At 44.8% G+C, this 13,493-nt stretch overlaps 1 protein-coding gene across 1 annotated transcript in view; it reads left to right on the top strand.

Annotated features, from left to right (window-relative positions):
* Positions 1 to 13,493, top strand: part of LOC130308040 (protein FAM240B-like) — a 90,655-nt gene that overhangs the window by 565 nt on the left and 76,597 nt on the right. The window lies entirely within an intron of this gene.

Below are 13,493 nucleotides of genomic sequence, written 5' to 3'. Positions count from 1 at the left end.
GTGACTCGGTGCTCTGCTCTTGTGTGACTTTGGGTGATAATGAAACTTTCTACAGGACTTAACATGATGACATGCTAATTCTCTGTCAGATTCTTAGAGCTGATATCTTGTAAGTGAAGATTTTTCTTAAGTGAACAATAGATCTTGAATGTACATTTTACCCTATTTATTTTTTATGCTCAAATTTTACTACTACAATAAATGCAGGAACAGTTGTAAATAAAAAAAAAATATTTTGTTGTTTGTTTCTGTACCAAAAAACTTCCACTATTTGTCAGTTTTATAGTACAAAAGATGGCAAAAAAGATTGTCTTTTTCCAGATGCACACAGTGCTTCGTGCAGGCCTTTTAGTAAATCCTGTGGCTGCTGTTGCGCCGGATGCAGAAATATACACCACCTATAGAAGTGGTGTATATTTCTGCAACTTTAGGTCTCGCAATTTGGCTCGCACCTTCCATTCGAGATTAAACCCTCTTCCAGTCTCCTGGACACTCCCTTGGTACGAGTGTTGTAAATCCTCTAAAGCTGCATATTTTTGCAAAGAAATGATGAGTTGAACATTATTATTTATGCACAAAATGTGCAACTTTAATGAATTTGTGCCATTGGTGGGGCTTGATAAATGTCCCCCTATATTTTTATCAAGTTCTTCAAATTCAACAATCTGTGTTTATTATCCCTATCATGGTCAATGACTTTTGTCAGATATAACATGTTGGATTTGGCAAATTATTTTTGTTTTACACAAGATAAGCAACACAAGACATACAGTATCTAAGTTCTGCTTATTTCCAAGGAACTGACATGCTGACTTGACTAGGGGTAGCCAAGACCTGATTGTAAGACTGTAATATATATATATATATATATATATATATATACATATATTACATATATATATTACATATATATGTATATATATATATATATATATTTATATATATATATATATATATATATATAGATAGATAGATAGATAGATAGATAGATAGATAGATACATTTTACAATCAGGTCTTGGCTACCCCTAGTCAAGTCAGCATGTCAGTTCCTTGGAAATAAGCAGAACTTAGATACTGTATGTCTTGTGTTGCTTATCTTGGGTAAAACAAAAATAATTTGCCAAATCCAAAGGAATACTGCATATATATATATATATATATATATATATATATATATATATATATTATGCAATTTTTCTTTGTTCCCACAATTGTGATATCCAAAAGGACCAAAAGAGTCGTAATTGTATCAGAAACTGAAGTTAGTTGCAGTTACTCCCTTATTTCAGTTCACCAAATATTCTGCCCATTGACTTTAAAAAGCAGTGAATTTTTGTAGCCACTGAAGGAGTTTATCTATAAAGAAGAAAACATAAGATCAAAATGAAGGTCAGTTTTGAAAGAAAGATGGAAAAGAGGATTTGGATTTAAAAAAAAGTGTGTCTGGAGGTACCATAGACTGAATCTCTTGACATATTGTAGAGGATAAACTAGACTGTTCGACTTATCCTTGAATGTGAGAGTTGCTCTCCTAACTTACAAAATCATTTCCAAGCTTCAGACTAAATGAAATGACCAAAATAACTGTTGTGGAAAAAATCTGTCAGAACATAATATTTTGCTTAGATATTCTTTCCATTGCTGAATGCTATCGGATGTGTGTTTTTTTTTTTTATATTAAAGGTTCAGCTTTATCAATAAAATTATTACATATGTAACATTATTATAGATATTCGTAGAGGATCCGTTAATAAACACAAATTACTAGGCAACTTTTTCTTAAAATTCTGAACAAAGAAATTCTTGGGAAAATGTGTATTATAAGCCAAGAGCTGGGATACCTTTTATTTTCCACTGGTAAATGTGGTACTATCTCAGAATTAGTGAGGGGACAGAGAAGGGTTTCAAGTAGGGATGTTCCAATACCATTTTTTTAAGACCGAGTATGAGTACCAATGCTTTAATTCTAGTATTCTCTGATACCAATTACAAGTATTTATATTTTAAAGGAAATCTGACACCAGGGTGACCCGGTTTCTGGCGCTGCTTACCGTGCTGATATGTGGGTTCCTTGTTGTGTGGAATGCGGCTGTTGTACTCTAGTATGAGACAAGAATTATCTCTTCTCCATTGGGCAGAATAGGGAATTTGCATTGGTGGTGAGACCAATGTCTCCGAAGCAATTGCGCTGATGTTCACATGATGAGCACATGGTAGAAACCGGATCACCTGCACTATCTACCTATAAATTCAAGTTAGTGCAGGTGACTCTGCTGTAAGATTGCCTTTAATAGTATGTAGTATCCCATTGTAGGTAGTATAGATAGTTGTAGACATTAGCAGCAGCCCCCTTGTAGACAGCACCACCCCTTGTAGACAGCAACCCCCCTGCAGACATTAGTAGCAGCCCCCTGTAGACCGCAGCCCCCCTACAGACCTTGGTAGCAGCTCTCCTGTAGACAGCAGGACACCCCTTGTAGCCAGCAGGACCTCCCCCCCTTGTAGCCAGCAGGACCCCTCCTTGTACCCAGAAGGACACCCCCTTGCAGTTGCTCACTTGTACCTGTCGCCACTCCGCAACACGTTCTCCCGTACTTATAACTGCCGCTGCCCCATTCTGCCGTCTGCATCATGGAGTCCAATGGAGGAGCACGTGACATTCACGTCACTCTGCTTCCTCCATAGCATTGCGCTGGGTGCAGTGGAGGAGGTGGAGTGACGTGTGTGTCACATGCTCCTCCATAAGATGCCATGATGTGGACAGCAGAAGGGGACAGCGGCAGTGATGGGGACAGCAGAACGGGGCAGTGGCAGTGATGCGAATCAGAGAACGGGGCAGCGGAGTACTCCACCAGGTATCGGCTTTGGTATTGTGGACATTAGACTAGCCCCCGATGCCATGCAAATACCTGGTATCGGCCCCAATACCGATACTAGTATTGGAACATCCCTAGTTTCAAGTACTCTGCAACTAAACTGTGCAGCCATTTCTCTTAGCCGATAATACTAATGGCTAATGGGAGTTTTGGTTACTTGAAAGTGTATGTGAATATGCCTAAGAGTTTGTAGGGAACTGCATTACTTCTTTTTGTACTACTTAATAGGGCAGCTATATCATACTAATCGAAGCAATCTACATATATGCCTAATTCTGAAAGTCACTTAGCTCATGTAGTCAGTCCTACACGTTTATTGGGTTTTCTGGAGGCCAAAGGCTCTAGCTGCTCCTTGGAAATGTCTCCTCTCAATAAATTAGCTAGGTCAGCCAGGCAGCACACCAAAAAGGTGTCAGACCTCTCATGCCCTTGAAGAATTACGACTATGGCACAGCAATTATAGTTCTATGTTGCTCCTAGGTGGGGACCCTTTCTTTTGGGTGTCATATAGTTAGCATTCTATCAGGGATTAACACGACCAACAATTTTTGTTTCTTTTGCACAGTTGCAGGCAAAGTTTTAGGTGCCTTGCACCCAATTATTTTGGTATCTTCAGCTATGTAGTATTTTGCAATCACATTTTCTTAATGTTGGAGAAGACATGTTTATCTCCTTTTTTCATAAATAGGTTTCTTCCCCTCCCAGGGCCCTCGGAGGTTAGCATTTGGTCTGTATGCTCATTTGCTGTCTGTGACCACCTCTGCTCACCCTCTGCCTGTTTGGGATAAATGGTCCTTAGTCATTCCTGAGTTACAAGATGAGGATCGGGAGGAGGCCATGGAGTCACACCATTATGTTTCTCCGGAAGCTAACAATATAATGTTACAATTGAATATAATTCACCAATCCTATCTGATCACCTTGAGACTGTTTAGAATGCAATGGCTGTCTTCCTCTGATTGTCTTAGGTAAAGAGCCCCAGGGGCTGATTTTGTTCATCTTCTTTGGGCATGTCCACCGATCCAGGTCTTTTAGAGCGATGTGCTGTCCTTCCTTTGCTCCTTGCTAGGAGTCTTTGTACTTTTGACCATAGAGGTTTGCATCTTTGGTTCTTTATATGAGAAGCTCTGGCAGAATCATGTTTGTGATTAAAAGGAAAGTTGAGGCTCAGGATCTTGAATACTGGATAGACATTTATTAATTAATTGTTTCAAATATGTAATGTGCTCTGTGACTTTAGCATAAAATGTACGGCGAACCCCAAAAATATTTTTTTTAGGGAGGAAATTTAAATGAAAACCACAATTGTGCACATTTTGGAGTGGTTCGTTTTCACACTGTACAATTTACGGTAAAAATGATTAGTGTTGCTCGCGAATATTCGCAATTCGAATATTATTCGCGAATATCGCATATTCGCGAATTCGTGAATATTCGCGAATATAGCGCTATATATTCGTAATTACGAATATTGTTTTTTTTTTTTTCACAGTACACATCACAGTGATCATCCCTCTCTGCTTCCAGCTTATGTGGTGTAAGAAGGCTCTAATACTACTGTGTGAGATTGGCGTGCGAATTTTCGCATATGCGAAAATTTGCATTTGATAATATTCACATATGCGAATTTTAGCCTATGTTAATTTTTATATATACAAATTTTTGCATATGTTAATTTTCGCACACGTGAATATTCTCATATGCGAAAATAAAACGAGAACATTACGAATATGCGAATATTCGCGAATATGGCGAATATTCGTCCATATATTCGCGAATATTCGCGAATTCGAATATGGCCTATGCCGCTCAACACTAAAAATGATATGTGTTCTCTATTCTGTGGGTCAATACGATTAAAATGATACCCATGGCTAGATACTTTTCTATTTTTGTACCGCTTAAAAAAAATCTAAAACTTTTTGTACAAAATCAGTAATCTAAAATCGCCCTATTTTGACCACCTATAACTTTTTCATTTTTTGTGCCGTCATCTGTACTTTTTTTTTAGATACTACATTTGCATATATAAAACTTTTAGATCATTTTTTAAATTTTTTTTTAAATTAAATGTGATAAAAAAGCAGCATTTTTGGACTTTTTTTTACGCCATTCACCATACGGGATGATTAACATTATATTTTGATAGTTCGGACATTTATGCACGCGGTGATACCAAATATGTTTATTTAAAAAAAATTACGCTTTTTGGGGATAAAATGGGAAAAACTGACAATTTTTATTGGGGAGGGGGTTTTTCACTTTTTTTTCACTTTTTTTTTACATTTTTTAACTTTTTTTTACACTTTTTATGTCCCCTTAGGGGACTATCTATAGCAATCCTTTGATTGCTAATACTGTGACACAGCACTGCTCAGTATTATCGGTGATCTTCTGCTCTGGTCTGCTCGATCTCAGACCAGAGCAGAAGACCCGGGAGACGGCCGGAGCCAGGTGAGGGGACCTCCGGCTGACATGCTGGTTGATCGAATCGCCGCGGCAGCACTGCGGGCGATCCGATCATCCAATCAAAGTACCGCAATGACGCAGATGCTGTGATCTGTATTAATCACGGCATCTGAGGGGTTAATGGCAGACATCCGCGCAATCGTGGATGTCGGCCATTACGAGCGGGTCCCCGGCCGCTGCTAGCAGCTGGAACCTGCCGTGTATGACGCGAGCACCCTTCCGATTCTTGCGGTCATACACAGGACGGAAATGTACGTCCTGGTGCGGGAAATCCCGCCAAACCAGGATGTACATTTACGTCCGTAGTCGTTAAGGGGTTAAATATGTTGGACACTGTTATTTGCTTTCTTCTGTTGTATTGTATATATGGCCCAGATTTATCAAACTGAGTGATTTTCCCAATGACCAATCACAGCTCAGCTAACGAGCGCTCGTAAAGTGAAACCTGACCTGTGATTGGTTCTTGTGGGAAAATCACTAAATTTTTTCTCTCACACAGTTGTAAAAAGGCCTTAAAAAGGTAAGTCTGGGTTCACATAGCTATACTGATGTGTGCCCAGGTATACATCAGCATCCTGTCAAGAAAGGAATGTATTTACTGTCACTGTGATTCAGTGCATTGCCTGGTATGCTCCTTTAGGCCATATATTTAGTATGCATACACCTAGAAAGTGAAATGTAGCGCTTTTTAAGTTTTATTTTAGTATCTTTAGTCAAAGAACTCCCATAAAGTTAACCATGATTTGTATCAATCTTTGTGAATTATATACCTATCAGTCATAACATCTAAATACCTAATATTGTGAAAGTTTTCCTTGTTCCATCAAAACCGGCCTCAAGGACTCATTAAGGACTCTCCAACACGTGTTCAAAGGCGTTAAGATCTGGGGAATTTGAAGGGGAAGTCTATGATTGGAGTTCTTCATCCTCAAATATTTACGTAACAATTATTTCATTGTAAAGGGGCCACTGCCATTAGATAATACTGTTTTCATGAAGGAGTACAGTACACCTGGTCTGCAAAAATGGTTAGCTAGGTGGTACATGACAAAGTAACATAAAGAGGCCTGTGGAAAATGAAAGAACCAATCTGATTGGTTGCTATGGGCAACTGCACCACTCTTCCTCTGCACAGGTTTTGAATAATCTCCCCCCATATGATCAACATACCCAAGGTTTTCTAGTGGAACATTGCCCAGAGCATCACATTGACTCTACCAGCTTGTCTTGCTCTCATAAGGCATCCTAGGGCTATGTTCTTCCATCGCTCTGTGTTCTAGTTCTGAAGATTTCAATGGTGGACCCATTTAGAGCAAGTTGCACTGTGTAGTCTGTTTTGACATCTATATCATAGTCAACATTAGCTTTTCAGTAATTTGGGCTACAGCAGATCTTTTGAGGGAGCAGACTAGACATGTTACCTGTGCACTACAATGCATCAATGAGACTTGGATGTCCATGATCTTGTTTCTGGGTCACCTGATGTTTGTCACGATGCCGGCTGGCAGGTAGTGGATCCTCTGTGCCAGAGAGGGATTGGCGTGGACCGTGCTAGTGGATCGGTTCTAAGTCACTACTGGTTTTCACCAGAGCCCGCCGCAAAGCGGGATGGTCTTGCTGCGGCGGTAGTGACCAGGTCGTATCCACTAGCAACGGCTCAACCTCTCTGACTGCTGAAGATAGGCGCGGTACAAGGGAGTAGACAGAAGCAAGGTCGGACGTAGCAGAAGGTCGGGGCAGGCAGCAAGGATCGTAGTCGGGGGCAACGGCAGGAGGTCTGGAACACAGGCTAGGAACACACAAGGAAACGCTTTCACTGGCACAATGGCAACAAGATCCGGCGAGGGAGTGAAGGGGAAGTGAAGTATAAATAGGGAGTGCACAGGTGAACACACTAATTGGAACCACTGCGCCAATCAGCGGCGCAGTGGCCCTTTAAATCGCAGAGACCCGGCGCGCGCGCGCCCTAGGGAGCGGGGCCGCGCGCGCCGGGACAGGACAGACGGAGAGCGAGTCAGGTACGGGAGCCGGGGTGCGCATCGCGAGCGGGCGCTACCCGCATCGCGAATCGCATCCCGGCTGGAGACGGTATCGCAGCGCACCGGGTCAGTGGAGCTGCCCGGAGCGCTGCGGTAGCGAGAGAGAAGCGAGCGCTCCGGGGAGGAGCGGGGACCCGGAGCGCTCGGCGTAACAGTACCCCCCCCCTTGGGTCTCCCCCTCTTCTTAGAGCCTGAGAACCTGAGGAGCAGACTTTTGTCTAGGATGTTGTCCTCAGGTTCCCAGGATCTCTCTTCAGGTCCACAGCCCTCCCAATCCACCAAAAAGAACTTTTTTCCTCTGATCGTCTTGGAGGCCAGTATCTCTTTCACCGAGAAGACGTCAGAAGAACCGGAGACAGGAGTGGGAGAAACTAACTTGGGAGAGAAACGGTTGATGATGAGTGGTTTAAGAAGAGAGACATGAAAGGCATTAGGAATACGGAGAGAAGGAGGAAGAAGAAGTTTGTAAGAGACAGGATTAATTTGGCACAAGACTTTGAAAGGACCAAGATAGCGTGGACCCAGTTTGTAACTGGGGACACGAAAGCGGACATATTTAGCGGAGAGCCATACCTTGTCTCCGGGAGCAAAAATGGGGGGAGCTCTTCTTTTCTTATCGGCAAACTTTTTCATGCGAGATGAAGCCTGTAAAAGAGAATCTTGGGTCTCTTTCCATATGGTGGAAAGATCATGAGTCACTTCATCTACAGCGGGCAAACCAGAGGGCAAGGGAGTAGGGAGGGGGGGAAGAGGGTGACGGCCGTACACCACGAAAAATGGAGATTTGGAGGAAGATTCAGAGACTCTAAAGTTATACGAGAATTCGGCCCATGGTAGAAGATCTGCCCAATCATCCTGGCGGGAGGAAACAAAATGTCGTAAATAATCACCCAAGACCTGGTTAATTCTTTCTACTTGTCCATTGGATTGAGGATGATATGCAGAAGAAAAGTTTAATTTAATCTTGAGTTGTTTACAGAGAGCCCTCCAGAATTTTGACACGAATTGGACGCCTCTATCCGAGACTATCTGTGTGGGCAACCCGTGAAGACGAAAAATGTGTACAAAAAATTGTTTAGCCAACTGAGGCGCTGAAGGAAGACCAGGGAGAGGGATGAAATGTGCCATCTTGGAAAATCGATCAACGACCACCCAAACAACAGTGTTGCCACGGGATGGGGGTAGGTCTGTAATAAAATCCATACCAATCAGAGACCAAGGCTGTTCAGGGACAGGCAGAGGATGAAGAAAACCAGCGGGCTTCTGGCGAGGAGTCTTATCCCGGGCACAGACAGTGCAGGCTCGCACAAAGTCCACGACATCTGTCTCCAGAGTCGGCCACCAATAGAAGCGAGAGATGAGTTGCACAGATTTCTTGATGCCTGCATGACCTGCGAGATGGGAGGAGTGACCCCATTTGAGGATTCCGAGGCGTTGGCGTGGAGAGACGAAGGTCTTTCCTGGAGGAGTTTGCCTGATGGAGGCTGGAGAAGTGGAAATCAGGCAGTCAGGAGGAATGATGTGTTGCGGAGAGAGTTCAACTTCCGAGGCATCCGAGGAACGAGAGAGAGCATCGGCCCTAATGTTCTTATCGGCAGGCCGAAAGTGAATTTCAAAGTTAAATCGGGCAAAGAACAGAGACCACCTGGCCTGGCGAGGATTCAGCCGTTGGGCAGACTGGAGATAGGAGAGGTTCTTGTGATCGGTGTAAATAATAACTGGAAATCTTGATCCCTCCAACAGATGCCTCCATTCCTCAAGTGCTAATTTAATGGCTAGAAGCTCTCGATCCCCGATGGAGTAGTTCCTCTCCGCCGGAGAGAAGGTCCTAGAAAAAAAACCACAAGTAACAGCATGCCCGGAAGAATTTTTTTGTAGAAGGACCGCTCCAGCTCCTACAGAGGAGGCATCAACCTCCAATAGGAAGGGTTTAGATGGGTCAGGTCTGGAGAGCACGGGAGCCGAAGAAAAGGCAGACTTGAGCCGTTTAAAGGCGTCTTCCGCTTGAGGAGGCCAAGACTTGGGATTGGCATTTTTTTTGGTTAAAGCCACGATAGGGGCCACAACGGTAGAAAAATGTGGAATAAATTGCCTGTAATAATTGGCGAACCCCAAAAAACGTTGGATAGCACGGAGTCCGGAGGGGCGTGGCCAATCTAAGACGGCAGAGAGTTTGTCTGGATCCATTTGTAGTCCCTGGCCAGAGACCAAGTATCCTAGGAAAGGAAGAGATTGGCATTCAAACAGACATTTCTCTATCTTGGCATAAAGTTGATTGTCACGAAGTCTCTGAAGAACCATACGGACATGCTGGCGGTGTTCTTCTAGATTGGCAGAAAAAATCAGGATATCGTCCAGATATACAACAACACAGGAGTATAAGAGATCACGAAAAATTTCATTAACAAAGTCTTGGAAGAGGGCAGGGGCGTTGCACAGGCCAAAGGGCATGACCAGATACTCAAAGTGTCCATCTCTAGTGTTAAATGCCGTTTTCCATTCATCCCCCTCTCTGATGCGGATGAGATTATAAGCACCTCTTAAGTCCAGTTTAGTAAAGATGTGGGCACCTTGGAGGCGATCAAAGAGTTCAGAGATGAGGGGTAGGGGGTAGCGGTTCTTTACCGTGATTTTATTAAGACCGCGGTAGTCAATGCAAGGACGTAGAGAGCCATCTTTTTTGGACACAAAGAAAAATCCGGCTCCGGCAGGAGAGGAGGATTTACGGATAAAGCCTTTTTTTAAATTTTCCTGGATGTACTCCGACATAGCAAGAGTCTCTGGGGCGGACAGAGGATAGATTCTGCCCCGGGGTGGAGTAGTGCCCGGGAGGAGGTCAATAGGACAATCATAAGGCCTGTGAGGAGGTAGAGTCTCAGCTTGTTTTTTGCAAAAAACATCCGCAAAGTCCATATAGGCCTTAGGGAGACCGGTTGCAGGGGGAACCACAGAGTCACGGCAAGGGGTATTGGGAACCGGCTTTAGGCAGTCCTTGAAACAAGAGGGCCCCCAACTCTTGATCTCCCCAGTGGATCAATCCAGGGTTGGGGAATGGAGTTGAAGCCAGGGTAGTCCAAGGAGGATTTCGGAAGTGCAATTGGGGAGGACCAAAAATTCAATCTTCTCGTGATGAGGTCCGATGCACATTAGAAGGGGCTCCGTGCGGAAACGTATGGTACAGTCCAATCTTTCATTGTTTACACAATTGATGTAGAGGGGTCTGGCGAGACTGGTCACTGGGATGTTGAACCTGTTGACGAGAGAGGCCAAAATAAAATTTCCTGCAGATCCGGAATCCAAGAAGGCCATAGTAGAGAAGGAGAAGGCAGAGGCAGATATCCGCACAGGCACAGTAAGACGTGGAGAAGCAGAGTAGACATCAAGGACTGTCTCACCTTTGTGCGGAGTCAGCGTACGTCTTTCCAGGCGGGGAGGACGGATAGGACAATCCTTCAGGAAGTGTTCGGTACTGGCACAGTACAGGCAGAGATTCCCCATGCGGCGTCGTGTCCTCTCTTGAGGTGTCAGGCGAGACCGGTCGACCTGCATAGCCTTCACGGCGGGAGGCACAGGAACGGATTGCAGGGGACCAGAGGAGAGAGGAGCCGGGGAGAAAAAACGCCTTGTGCGAACAAAGTCCATATCCTGGCGGAGCTCCTGACGCCTTTCGGAAAAACGCATGTCAATGCGAGTGGCAAGATGGATGAGTTCATGTAGGTTAGCAGGGATTTCTCGTGCGGCCAGAACATCTTTAATGTTGCTGGATAGGCCTTTTTTAAAGGTCGCGCAGAGGGCCTCATTATTCCAGGATAATTCTGAAGCAAGAGTACGGAATTGTACGGCGTACTCGCCAACGGAAGAATTACCCTGGACCAGGTTCAACAGGGCAGTCTCAGCAGAAGAGGCTCGGGCAGGTTCCTCAAAGACACTTCGAATTTCCGAGAAGAAGGAGTGTATAGAGGCAGTGACGGGATCATTGCGGTCCCAGAGCGGTGTGGCCCATGACAGAGCTTTTCCAGACAGAAGGCTGACTACGAAAGCCACCTTAGACCTTTCAGTAGGAAACTGGTCCGACATCATCTCCAAGTGCAGGGAACATTGGGAAAGAAAGCCACGGCAGAATTTAGAGTCCCCATCAAATTTATCCGGCAAGGATAGTCGTAGACCAGAAGCGGCCACTCGCTGCGGAGGAGGTGCAGGAGCTGGCGGAGGAGATGATTGCTGAAGCTGTGGTAGTAGCTGCTGTAGCATCACGGTCAGTTGAGACAGCTGTTGGCCTTGTTGCGCTATCTGTTGTGACTGCTGGGCGACCACCGTGGTGAGGTCGGCGACAACTGGCAGAGGAACTTCAGCGGGATCCATGGCCGGATCTACTGTCACGATGCCGGCTGGCAGGTAGTGGATCCTCTGTGCCAGAGAGGGATTGGCGTGGACCGTGCTAGTGGATCGGTTCTAAGTCACTACTGGTTTTCACCAGAGCCCGCCGCAAAGCGGGATGGTCTTGCTGCGGCGGTAGTGACCAGGTCGTATCCACTAGCAACGGCTCAACCTCTCTGACTGCTGAAGATAGGCGCGGTACAAGGGAGTAGACAGAAGCAAGGTCGGACGTAGCAGAAGGTCGGGGCAGGCAGCAAGGATCGTAGTCGGGGGCAACGGCAGGAGGTCTGGAACACAGGCTAGGAACACACAAGGAAACGCTTTCACTGGCACAATGGCAACAAGATCCGGCGAGGGAGTGAAGGGGAAGGGAAGTATAAATAGAGAGTGCACAGGTGAACACACTAATTGGAACCACTGCGCCAATCAGCGGCGCAGTGGCCCTTTAAATCGCAGAGACCCGGCGCGCGCGCGCCCTAGGGAGCGGGGCCGCGCGCGCCGGGACAGGACAGACGGAGAGCGAGTCAGGTACGGGAGCCGGGGTGCGCATCGCGAGCGGGCGCTACCCGCATCGCGAATCGCATCCCGGCTGGAGACGGTATCGCAGCGCACCGGGTCAGTGGAGCTGCCCGGAGCGCTGCGGTAGCGAGAGAGAAGCGAGCGCTCCGGGGAGGAGCGGGGACCCGGAGCGCTCGGCGTAACAATGTTCTTCCTTGGACCAGTTTTGGTAGGTACTAACCCCTGCATACCTGGAAGGACCCATCTTCAAATTATCACAAATATGTCCTTGTTAAAATCTCCCAGATCCTTACGTTACCTTATTCTATACATCTGTCAGGGTTTTAATGTTATAATCCATTCATGTGGAGCGTAAATATGAAGAGGTGAATACAAACAGATTCCTCATAAGTTTTATTGTGTTTAGCTTGTGAGTTGAACAATTCATTATTTTTTCCTTTTATTTTTGCTCCTAAAAAAAGATGATTTAGTGTATGGCTTGGCATTTTTTCTATGCACAGCCTATATCTTTGACTCAGCAATCTGCAGAAGATCTTGCCTTTCTCGCCTCCAGCAACACTGTACATTAGCAAGAAAAGAAAACAACAGAGGTCAGGTAGTGGAGCAGATATGCTGCAGAGAATGTCTGTATGGTGCTTTCTAGTCCAGTGCTTTGGTATTTTTATCGAGGGAAAATCTTCCCTTATTCCTGTGACGTTCCATTAGCTCATTACCTAATAGTCTATGGAAAGATAGGGTAATGTCAACCTCAATCCTACAAGGTCACAACTTTCGGAAATATCAAACAAGGCAGCGCTATGGCCACCGTAATCTTTTATGCTTCTGCAGTTTTCCATTTCTATTAGTTGCTATAAAATGCAATAAGGCTATTTACCTGTTTATATAGTGATGTAATTAACAAAACCTGTCTATGTATTTAAGGGATAAGGCTTTAAGTAGGTTCTGGTGTAACATATGGTAGGTAATGAGGTGACTCTTAATGAATTCATGACCACATTCGCAGTACACCTTCAGATTTACAGTGCCTCAATGTTTTTCTGTATAAAACTTTACAGTCAATTTACTTTAATCATGTCAGTGTTTACTGTAATGAGCGGAAGGCCCTCCTGCTGTTGCAATATTTATTGGCTGAACTGAGCATATGATCCAGTCCCTGTGTGTACAGTGATGTATTCTTACCAGTGAATGCACCAAGGATAACATCAGTTTGA

Source organism: Hyla sarda, chromosome 1, assembly GCF_029499605.1.
Source record: "Hyla sarda isolate aHylSar1 chromosome 1, aHylSar1.hap1, whole genome shotgun sequence".
Lineage (NCBI taxonomy): Eukaryota > Metazoa > Chordata > Amphibia > Anura > Hylidae > Hyla > Hyla sarda.
Note: the sequence above shows the minus strand (reverse complement) of the source record. Positions and strands in the feature narration are given on the sequence as shown.